This window comes from Jaculus jaculus, chromosome X, assembly GCF_020740685.1.
Source record: "Jaculus jaculus isolate mJacJac1 chromosome X, mJacJac1.mat.Y.cur, whole genome shotgun sequence".
NCBI classification, from domain to species: Eukaryota; Metazoa; Chordata; class Mammalia; order Rodentia; family Dipodidae; genus Jaculus; species Jaculus jaculus.
In genome coordinates, this window is record NC_059125.1 from 27,119,447 (window position 1) to 27,131,073 (window position 11,627).

The 11,627-nt window shown below is 36.0% G+C and overlaps 1 non-coding gene across 1 annotated transcript; it reads left to right on the forward strand.

The window, feature by feature from the left end:
* The first annotated feature begins 6,049 nt into the window (after window positions 1–6,049).
* LOC123456883 lies at window positions 6,050–6,154 on the forward strand. Its single transcript, XR_006634755.1, has one exon. It is a non-coding gene; the product is annotated as a U6 spliceosomal RNA (small nuclear RNA).
* Window positions 6,155–11,627: the final 5,473 nt, after the last annotated feature.

The window sequence follows — 11,627 nt, forward strand, 5'->3', positions numbered from 1 at the left end:
TAGTCATGTAAAACTACAATGCAATAAAGTAAATAACATACCATGACTAAATCTCAAGCACATGGTTGTGAGAGGAAATGTCACAGAAAATTTCACACAGTGTGAGTGAAATATGCAAATCAATAACATTTACTGTAGAAGTACAAATGTGCTTGGGAATGATATTTTGAAAGAGGCAGGAAAACGATGTTAGAGAGAAGTACACAGGCACTTCAAATATACAATATTTTACTTCTAAAAATAATCTATTATATATATATATTGCAAAAAAACAAAGTGCAACACATCAGGATAGTGTTGTAAAAGAATGTTTATCCAAATGTTTTACAGTTTATTCCATGCATGAAATAAGATCTTATAAAATATATTTGTAAGCCTGACACAGTGGTGTGTGCTTCTAATGCTGCTACTGGGGAGGCAGAGAGGCAAGATGGTAGATAGCAGCGGACACACGGTATGCTCAAAGCCAGCATGAGCAACTTAATGTGAACCTGTTTCAATAAAAACATGCATTACACAGATTTGCATTTTGTAAAAAACGTATCTTATTTTTCCCTTACTAAGTGTATTAAATCTGACACCATGGCTGGTCTATAACTAGGATAATCATGAAGAACTGGTCTCCAGACTTCAGAAAAGTTATCATCAAGCCAAAAAAGGTACACAAAAACCCACTGAAATAGTACTGTGTATTGTTGGGAGAGTGAAGAAACAGCTTCTTAATTGCTATTAAGTTTTTAAAAGTTTCATAATCTGTTCATAAGAATGGTTTGACGAGGCTGGAGAGATAGCTTGGCAGTTAAGTCACTTGCCTGGAAAGCTTAATGACCTACGTTCGATTCCTTAGTACCCACATAAACTCAGATGCACAAAGTGATGCATGTATCTAGACTTTGTCTGCAGCTGATGGGGGCCCTGGTATGCCCATTCTCTCTCTCTCCCTCTCCCTTTCTCTCTCTCTCTCTCTCTCTCTCTCTCTCTCTCTCTCTCTCTCTCTTCTTTCTATATCTCTCTGTGCTTGCAAATAAATAAATAATTTTTTTAAAGAATGATTTGACAATGGCTAAAGGAAAGCAGAATTGAAAGGAAACAGTTTACTAGGATTTTGATAATACTCCTTGAGAAATTACTTTGAGCTATTCAGAAAGGCTTCTGAGCACATTAAATGCTTAATTTCTTAATAAATATGGCAGGAAGTAAGACAATTATATTTATTCATTTTTGGGTTTTTATTTTGTGTTGAGTCATTGTTAATGTTTTGGGATTGATTTTCTCTGTGTGTTTGGTTCTAGGGTTTGGTTTTGGTTTGATTTGGTTTTGCTTTTCTGAGACAGGGTTTCACTATGTAGCCTCAGGCTGTGTTCCAACTTGTTCTATTTAAGTTTTGGCAGGAAATGTCCTGTTCTCTAAGATTTGTCTGTAAAATCCCTGACATTTACATTTCTACTTAAATATCAGCCAAAGTGTTGTGTGGTTGCTTGCAGGGGTGGAGGTTGTAAGACTAAAACTGGCTTTCCATCTCTAAATCAAATGATTTCAAAGCTCTAAGTAGTGTTAATTTAAAAAAAAAAACATTCAAGTAGAAATTTTATACTTTGTTGCCAAAAGCAGACAGATAAATACACAAACATACATATTTATGAGAGATTGATACATTGATTTTAAGTGCTAACCAGCAAGTTTGCACTAACTAGCCACTAATCAGGTTTGTTTCTGATTACCAAGTGTAAAGAATCATAATAAACCTAAGTCGCTCAACAATTTTCAAGTTCATAGTTAGTTGCACATTTTCTTAAACACACAAGTCACAATTACTATGATGATTTGATTATGTCAGTCACTATGTTGTGAAACAGTACCATAAATTTTGACTATACTGAGATCCTGAGTGCTTGTTGTGTGGGGGTCAACACTAGCTTAATTATAATCTTACCATACCTTTAAATCATAGTTTAATTAGGGAGGAAAGGGTATTTCTAAGGAATTCAGAGAACAAACAAACTTATATTTGTAAAAGAAGACAAGATACAGGACTATTCTGTGGTACAAAGAGATGGAGAATGCTGCAAATATTCTAAACACTGATTAAAAGCTTTGCCTACTATAAATTTTCATTGTCTTAAATATCATTAACCTTGGATTAACTGGAAATCTAAATGTTATGCTTGTTCTGATTCATAGAATTCTCACCCTACTTAAGAACACTAGCATGCCACAATCATATTTGCAATTATTTACTAACCTTTGAACTGCCCATAATATACAATGCAAAAAATTCTGTAGGGGCACAAAATAAGTTGCTCAGAAAAAGTCATTTGCTGTTTTTGTATTTCCCGCCCAAAAGTTCTCCAGGAATTCTAAGTAAGAAAGGTCATGAAAACAAAAAGCAGTATGAGTGTGAAAATAGTTCACTAGAACTTATAATTTACATTAGAAAATTACAAACTATTCTTATGCTACTATAATAAACTATTTCTTATTCAGAAAATATATGTTAAGCATTTGTGTTTTGCTAGGGATTGAAAATATACAGCATGCTAATTTTTTCCTCTCTACAATCTATGGTATGAAATCAGGTATGATATTTTATGAATGCTACTTCCATCTTCCATACATGCCTGTTATCTCATCTCCTTTCCCTTTAGGTTGTCAATGCATTCATTCAGAACTTTATCTTTTGCTTGTTTTGGCAAATTAACATATGTGTATATACAATATTCACTTCTTATTTATTTATTTCAGAGTGAGAAAGAGGCAGATAGAGAGAATATGCATGACAGGGCCTCCAGCCACTACAAATGAACTCCAGACACATGTGCCACCTTGCACATTTCGCTTATGTAGGTCTTGGGGAATTGAACCTGGGTCCTTTGGCTTTGAAGACAAGTGCCTTGACCACTAAGTCAACTCTCCAGTGTTCACTATGGCACTTTTTTTTAATATTTTTTTTAAATATTTTTTATTTATTTGAGAGTGACAGACACAGAGAGAAAGATAGAGAGAGGGAGAGAGAATGGGCGTGCCAGGGCTTCCAGCCTCTGCAAACGAACTCCAGACACGTGCGCCCCCTTGTGCATCTGGCTAACGTGGGACCTGGGGAACCGAGCCTCAAACCGGGGTCCTTAGGCTTCACAGGCAAGCGCTTAACCGCTAAGCCATCTCTCCAGCCCCACTATAGCACTTTTTGAAACTACAGATAATTGATAACAGTTTACAATCTAATAATAGTAGGGAATAAGTTAATAAATGTTGATCCAATAGTGGAATTCAATAGCAAAGTGCCAAATTATCTATCAGATGTATTGGTACTGACTGGTAACAGTGTGGCTAATTGCATAGTCCTAGTTTATGTAAATAATGAATGAAAAAGAGAATAAAGACAATGCATTTTTTTTCTAAAAAAAATAAAGCAAAAAAGTATACCAATTTTATCTGTTTATGTGGGTCTTCATTTCCCTTTGAAGGCTTCATTTCATGGAAAACTTATGTAGATAAATCTAAGTGCTTTCTCTTATTAATTTTTTTATTATATGGACCTTAGCTATGACTTAACAAAGATGATGCAATCATTCTTCCATTGCAAGCATGCTACAAAAACTTATATATTGCTTTCTTCAATGATTATATAATGGAGGTTATCTGATATCAGTACAGAGAATGTTTCTTAATTTTAATAGCTGTGTTATAAGACAAATATGTGTTGATTGAGTGAAATGTCACTACATTCTCCCTACAGACAGAATTCTGTATTATGTCTAATTGTAATCAAAAGTTTGCTTAGCAAAGGCAGCATGTGGATTAAAGGAACTGGATTAGGATTTGCCCAATGTAAGTCTATTTGCACTGATGTCCTGAATTAGTCATTAGTATCACTACTTCCCCTCTCTATAATAATGCCACAGGTCAGACAATAAATTAGTGAACCTGTAAATAAATAAATACAAGACAGGAAAACACATTTGATTTGTGTGTGAAGAGACTATTTCTGAATAAAAAATATTCAAATTTCTACCAACAAAATTAAGGAGCTGAGAAAAGTAGAAGAGGAACTCAAAATCTACTTCTTGAAAATTGTACCTAGAACAGGAAACCAAAAATGTTTAAATGCTACCCAAAATAACTCTGTGTGTTTCTGAACCCTGAGATTCAGCTCTCAATATTGCTGGCTTTATGTAGGATATTTTAAAATATATATTTGTTGTTGTGACCCTCCTTGATGAAAAGTGAGCTTATGAAGTAGAGATAAATATTAATTTCACAGTTGGGAAAACTTGGCAGTGTGCAGAGAGGTTTTCAGTGCCAGAAATGTTTGAAAAGACTTGAAGCAGCCCTGTCTTGCCATATTCCTTTTCTCCAATGTTTCCAATTCTCATGCCACTACTGATTGGATTTTTATCATATGTCAAAACTGTGGTTTCATCTTAGCAGTAGCAACAACAGTTTACACCTATGTAAATGATGGGGACTTGGCAGCTATGTCTGGGACTGGGGAAAAATTAAAACACAGAATTCAGGCAGTCTTCTTTCTGCAACTAGGGTATGCAGAGATCTTTGAGATGACATGACATTATGAAGGATCTTTTAAAAAGCCTTCTCTCCATCCCCCAAGCATGACCTTAAATATATATTTTAGTTTCTACAAGACTGTAATCCTCTGGAGTGATGAGTCAAAAACAACATATCAAGAAATATTGATGGATAAGATTATTTGAAGAACTTCACTAGGCTAGTGTAGGAGAGCCTTATGCTGAAGGAAAATTCCAAATATCATATCTACCTGTCAAAAACCTAAATTCAATGAAAAGAAACAGGCTAGATTTAATTAATATTTCTCCCCTATATTTCCTGTCTCAACAAGTATTATAAATGCTTCTATATAATGTTAAAATTCAATTGCACATAGAAGACACCATATAAGCCAAATACCTTTTTATTAAAACAAAGATTTCTAGGAAACTATTTCTCTAATGTTTAACAAATTGGAAAAATAATAAAAAACTTGAAAAAAATATTACAATTCAATGTCACAAACTATGACTTGAAAGCATAGGAAAGAAATAGAATTCTGAAACAAACCAACACAGTATGACATGGCATTTAACTTGTTTCCTTTAAACCTCAGAAGCCAAACTGTGAGTCATAAACATCACAGGAATTCTCATGCTTATTCAAAAATTTATAGAGTATTTAACTGGGATGGTTTCTTTCCTGTTTTTTATTTTTATTTTTTTAATGTTTATTTATTTATTTATTTATTTATTTATTTATTTATTTATTTGACAGAGAAAGGGAGAGAGAGAATGGGCATGCCAGGACTACCAGCCACTGCAAATGAACTCCAGATGTATGTGTCCCCTTGTGCATCTGGCTAACATGAGTCATGGAGAATCGAACCTGGGTCCTTTCACTTGGCAGGCAAGTGCCTTAACTGCTAAGCCATCCCTCGAGCTCTCTTTCCTGTTTTTAACAGAGGCACAATAGAAGTGACCAGGAGAAATGGATGAGACAAATATTTTTTAAAAGGTTAATTTTAGAATGACTTAGAGAATAGAGCCAAAGTCTATAGGCCAACTCCCCCCTTCCTAACCACCACAAATATCTTATTTTCAGCTGTTACTCATAGTACAAATAACACTGACCTCAGATAAAATAGGAAGTAATGAATGTAGTTATCTATGTAAGATCAACAGTTATAGAGCTTAGTAAAGTAGGAGAATAAAAATAACAAGGAAAATATGCAAGCACATTGCAGCAAAAAGGCAGAGATGGGAGGAAAAAAAGGAAAGACAAAGAAACTAGTCCAAGGCAACACATTATCGAAGGAACAGAAAAATATGTCATAAATAACAACTTAACGAATAACTAATAAAGTAATATAAAGTATTAATTATTAAGATACATAAAAATAATACAGTTCCATATTACAAAGGCTTTTTTAAACATTATATCTTATTTCAACATGGGTTAACTCCAAAATGGCACAGAACTCACTACAAGAATACTAGTTGTATATAGAAGACATCAACTAGATAATATAAAAGCTTTTCTTATGCTCACTTTGGCAACATGTGTAATAAAATTGGAACAATACAAAGATTAGCATGACCCCTGCACAAAGATGACACAATTCTGTAAAAAAGCTTTTCTTAATTTTTTGAAAATTATTATTACAATACAAAGAGTTAGGTTTAATTATGGTGTTTTTTTAAAAAAAAGATTTTGATTTTGGTTTCCGCTCCCCTCTCTTTTTTCTACACTCCTTCCCTGCCTCTTGCCCTCACCCCCCACTAGCTTCCATTCCACTAACATGTAAGTGGAGACCTTTTGTTCTCCTCCACTTCTTATCATCTCTTGTTTCCTTCTCATAGTTTCCCATCTCAAGTCATAGCCCATATTCACTCCCACATCCTTTTATACACATACATACATACGTACATACACACATATATACACACACACATACATACATACATACATACATACATACATACATAAAATGTTAGGTTCCAATATGGCTCAGGGAATTTTATGGAAGAGGGGGCAGAAAGATTGTTAGAGCCACAAGATAGGACATTATGCACAGAGACTTTGCCTCTCCCTCATAAGTGACTGCTGCCCCCACAATCCCCATGTGTTTGACCTGCATCCCCAATAATGAGGGCCTCTTTGGAAAAGGGACAGGGAGGACAGAAAGGATGGTACCAACATGTGTTGTTTACATACTAGGTATGTCCATATCAAATTAATGTTTAAAAAATAATTTAAAAATTAAAGAGAAGAAAAGTGTTAGGTTACACATATGAGAAAGAGCATGAGATTGTCTTTCTGGGCTTAGGTTACCTCATTTAGTATTTGTTTTTTCCAATTCAATCCATTTTCCTGCATATTTCATAGCATCATTTTTCTTTACAATTGAAAAAAAACTCCATTGTATATGTGTACATTTTTATTACCCAGAATCAGTTGATGAACATCTAGGTTGATTTTGTTTATAGCCATTGTAAATAGAGCAACAATGAACATAGATATAGTACAAAAAGCCCATTAGGTATATGTCCATAGTGGTATAGTTAGATGATATGGTAGTTTAATTTTTAAATTTTTGAGAAAACTCAATATTTATTTCTACAGTGGCTGTACAATTTACACCATCAATAGTGAATAAGGGTTTCCCTCTCCCCACACCCTTACCAGCATTGGTTGTCATTTGCTTCTCTGATAGCCCTTCTGACTGAAGAAGATGAAATCTAAAATGGTTTTAATTTACATTTCCCTGATGGCTAAAAATGTGGAACATTTTTAACATTTTATTGACAATTTTTATATATGTATAAAATATATTTTGATCATAGTCCCCTCCCATCATTTTCTGTTCTACTGAACCCTTTCCTCCCTCCAACCAGTCCCACTAGCATTTTTTCTGTCTTCATTATATTTTCGCCTTCCTTCATCATACATTATGGCATGTTGATGGCCCTGATATTGGGGAGGTGTAGCAGTCAGATTCAGGTTCACTGAGATGAGCTTCCAGACCAGGCACAGTTATGGAGGAAGGGATATTTATTGAAGCTTACAGATCCAGGGGAAGTTCCATAATGGCAGAAGAAACTGGCCTGCCTTCACAGGACCAAGCAGAGAGAGAGAAGTACAAGCATAAAAAGTCAAAAGCCACACAGCACACTTCAGGAACTCCAGCTAGGCCACACTTTGCATATCTTTAGATTGAAATCTGAAACCAACCACCACACCTTAAGATCCACCCAGTGACACTGCCTCCAGCCAGGTGACTGTAGATGCAAACTACAAACAAATAAACAACTGAATATATTGGGGGCCATCTATTCAAACCACCACATTCCACCCCTGGCCCCCAATAGATTTATAACCATCACACATTGTCAATTGTACTCAGTTCAATTTCAAAAGTCCCCACAGTTTTGACCAATTTAAGATATAAAGATCTGTAAGATCAAACAAGTTAAACACTTCTAACATATAAAGGCACAGAGTAAACATTTTCAACTGGTATAAGGCATAGCAAGGAGAGACTAAAACAATGCAAACTCAACCACTATCAAACTTCTGCAGTTCAAGTTCAATACAACCAGAGACTGACTGTCTCCAGATTTTCCAATTCTGCCCCTCCAGCTGGGCAGAGTAGCCAGGGAACACTCATATCTCAGGCAAATAGTACACTCCATGGTAGCCTTTGCACAGTCCTGGTATATACAAAACACCTTGAGGTCTTCATGCAAACCATGGTCCATCTTCCAAAGGCTCTTTCAGCCTATCAGAGCATCATGCCCTGTGTCATGCCACATCTCAGCAGCAGCTCCTGGAAGCATGTGCAATTCATGACCACTCCTCACATCTTCCATGCTTCTGAAACCAATACCAAGTGTGCAGGACACAGCCATATTCCTAATTCACAGATAAAATAAATCATAACCTTGAAAAGCAGGTTCCTTCTCCAGTCAACTCTTTCCAAAAGTGTTTGCATTTCTATGATAGTCTTTCTTCAGGCATCCTTTTCATGGTAAAGCAATTGGACCATCTTCCTTTAAGATTGCTAATGTGTTTCACAATAGCAGATTAAGCAACCTAAAACCAGTCTCAGTGCCTGTAATTTTAACTTGCTTGAGGTTTTCCAACTTAAAATCTTAAACCTCTCAGTCCAATATCTCTAGCCAAGCACATCAGTCCATTACAAATTTAACCTTGATCAAACTCTCCAGGCCTGGGCAGCAGGACGCAGCCAGTCCTTATGCCAGTAGCCCAGTTCCAACAAAGTCCTCTGCAGTCATTCCTTCCCCTTAGAAAGCTCATAAGCCAGGCCTTGAAGTCAATGCTATCTGTACTTAGCATTCTCAGACTCTCATCAGAATAGTCCATAAAACTTGGCTTACCAACCCAGAAGACATCTTCAGTTGCAAACACCAAGTCCATGCCTATTCTTACAAAACAAAGGTTCCAAAAGATCAACATCCACATGGTAAGGTTCATCTCAGTCCACTCCTCGGTGCCAAGTTCTGTAGCAATCAGATTCAGGTTCACTGAGATGAACTTCCAGACCAGGTACAGTTATGGAGGAAGGGATATTTATTGAAGCCTACAGATCCAGGGGAAGTTCCATAATGGCAGAGGAAACTGGCCTGCATTCACAGGACCAAGCAGAGAGAGAGAAGTACAAGCATAAAAAGTCAAAAGCCACACAGCACACTTCAGGAACTCCAGCTAGGCACACTTTGCATATCTTTAGATTGAAATCTGAAAACCATCACCACACCTTAAGAGGCACCCAGTGACATTGCCTCCAGCCAGGTGACTGTAGATGCAATCTACAAACAAATAAACGACTGAATATATTGGGGGCCATCTATTTAAACCACCACAGGAGGTAACAACAGCAGCTGTAAGGTCACAAATGCAACAGCCACCACATGTACAGAGTATGACATGGAATGTATTTTTTAAATGTCTGTTGGCCATCTGTAGTTTTTTTTTGGGGGGGGGCATGGTCTGTTCATTTCATTAGTCTAATCATTGATTGGTAGGTTGGAGATGTTTAATTTTTGAAGCTATTAATATATTCTAGATATTAGCCCCAAGTCAGGAATAGCTGACAAAAACATTTTGAACATTATGTGGGCTTTCATTGTACACTACTAATAATTTTCTTTCTTTTATAGAAACTTTTTAAATTTCATGTAGTCATATTTGTGTTTTTTTTTTATTTTTATTTTACTTATTTGAGAGTGAGAGAGAGAGAAGAGAGAGAGAGAATGGGCACACCAAGGCTTATAGCCACTGCAAACAAACTCCAGACACATGCACCACCTTGTGCATCTAGCTTACATGGGTCCTGGAGAATCAAACCTGGGTCCTTTGCTTTGCAGGCACATGCCTTAACTGCTAAGCCATCTCTCTAGCCCCACATATTTCATTTGTTGATGCTTGAAACTCTTTTCTGTGCTACTGGAGAAATTTCTTACCTATACCTAAAACTATGTTTATGCTTTTCTATAGTATTTTCAGTGTTGTAAGTTTTTTTGTTTGTTTGTTTTATGTTTATCAAGGTAGGGTCTCACTCTAGGTCAGGCTGACCTAGAATTCACTATGGAGTCTCAGGGTGGCCTTGAACTCACAGCAAATCCTCCTACATCTGCCTCCTGAGTGCTGGGATTAAAGGCTTGTGCTACCATGCCCAGCTGTTTTTAGTTTTTTATTAAGGTCTTTGATCCATTTTGAATTGATTTTTATGCAGGGTGATAGATGTGGATCTAACCTCATTCACTTGCAGGCAGACATCCAGATTTTTCATTACCATCAATTGAATAGGCTGTTTTATTCCAGTGTATGTTTTTGTTAAATAATAGGTGACCATAACTCTGTGGGTTTATAATTGAATCCTCTGTTCTGTTCTATATACCTGTTTTGTGCCAGTAGCATGCTATATTTTTTCATTAGTTCTCTGTAGTATGATTTTAGACCTGGACTTTCTGCTTATATTCTCTCTGGCTATGTGTGATCTTTTGCATTTCCATATGAATTGTTGGATTTTTTTCTAGTTCTGAGAAGAATGTCATTGGAACCTTTTGTGGGAATTGCATTGATTCTGTAGATTACTTTTGGTAGCCATTTATCAACATTGATTCTGCCAATCTAGAGGTCTTGCCAATGTCCCCAGTTGTTGGCACTGTTTGAGAAAGTTGTGGAACCTTTAGGAGGTGGAGCCTTGCTGAAGGAAGTAGATTACTAGAGGGAGCCTTCAGGTTTTATAGCCCAGCCCTACTTTCTGTTCACTATAGGCTTCCTGACTATGGATACAATGTGACCAGCTGCCCCTTAGTATGCTTCCCCTGCCATGATGGGCCATGTTACCTGAAACCAAAATAAACATTCTTTAAGTTACTTCTTGTCAAATATTTGGTCACTAATTCACTTTCTATGCAGGTACAAAAAATATTTACTTGGAATAACAGTGACTAATACAGGCATCATTTGTTTTAAAGTTTTAGGTTTTGGTATGATTTCCTTTCTTTATTGCCTAACTTTTTCTAGTAAAATGAGTAACTTTATCAAAACAAAAGAAATCATGTATATTAAAAGTAAGCCAGGTTCACAAACAGTAAATAAGTTTTCAACTCAATTCTATGATTTTTATGTCATACAATATGACATTTCTAATGTTCTCTGAAGAATAAAACAAAAAAATGATAAAACTTGTTATCTTATAATGCATAATCTACCATCAAAAAAATCAAAGGTTTTTACTTCATTCTCCTTCACTTTCCTGAAATCACTGAAGCCCCAGTCTCCACAGCCAACTCTATTTAATGGCAGTCAAGTTCACAGAAGGCTTGTCTTTGAGCTGAACTTATGAGGAGACCATGAAACCAGTTGAATTAGTGTAATATTTTCTATTCAACTTTAAAGTCATTCTAATTTCTGTATATTTTTCACAGGCTGACTCTGGTTTTGTAAAGAGATGATGTGGGAAGTTAGGCATGAATTCACACCCCAGCTCCTTCACTTAATGCCAGTAAGGACTAGATAAGTTGTTAAATCTGAGCCTCCCTTTCTGTTCCTATGAAAATTGAGGGTTAAAATGTACAATTTTGAGGGGT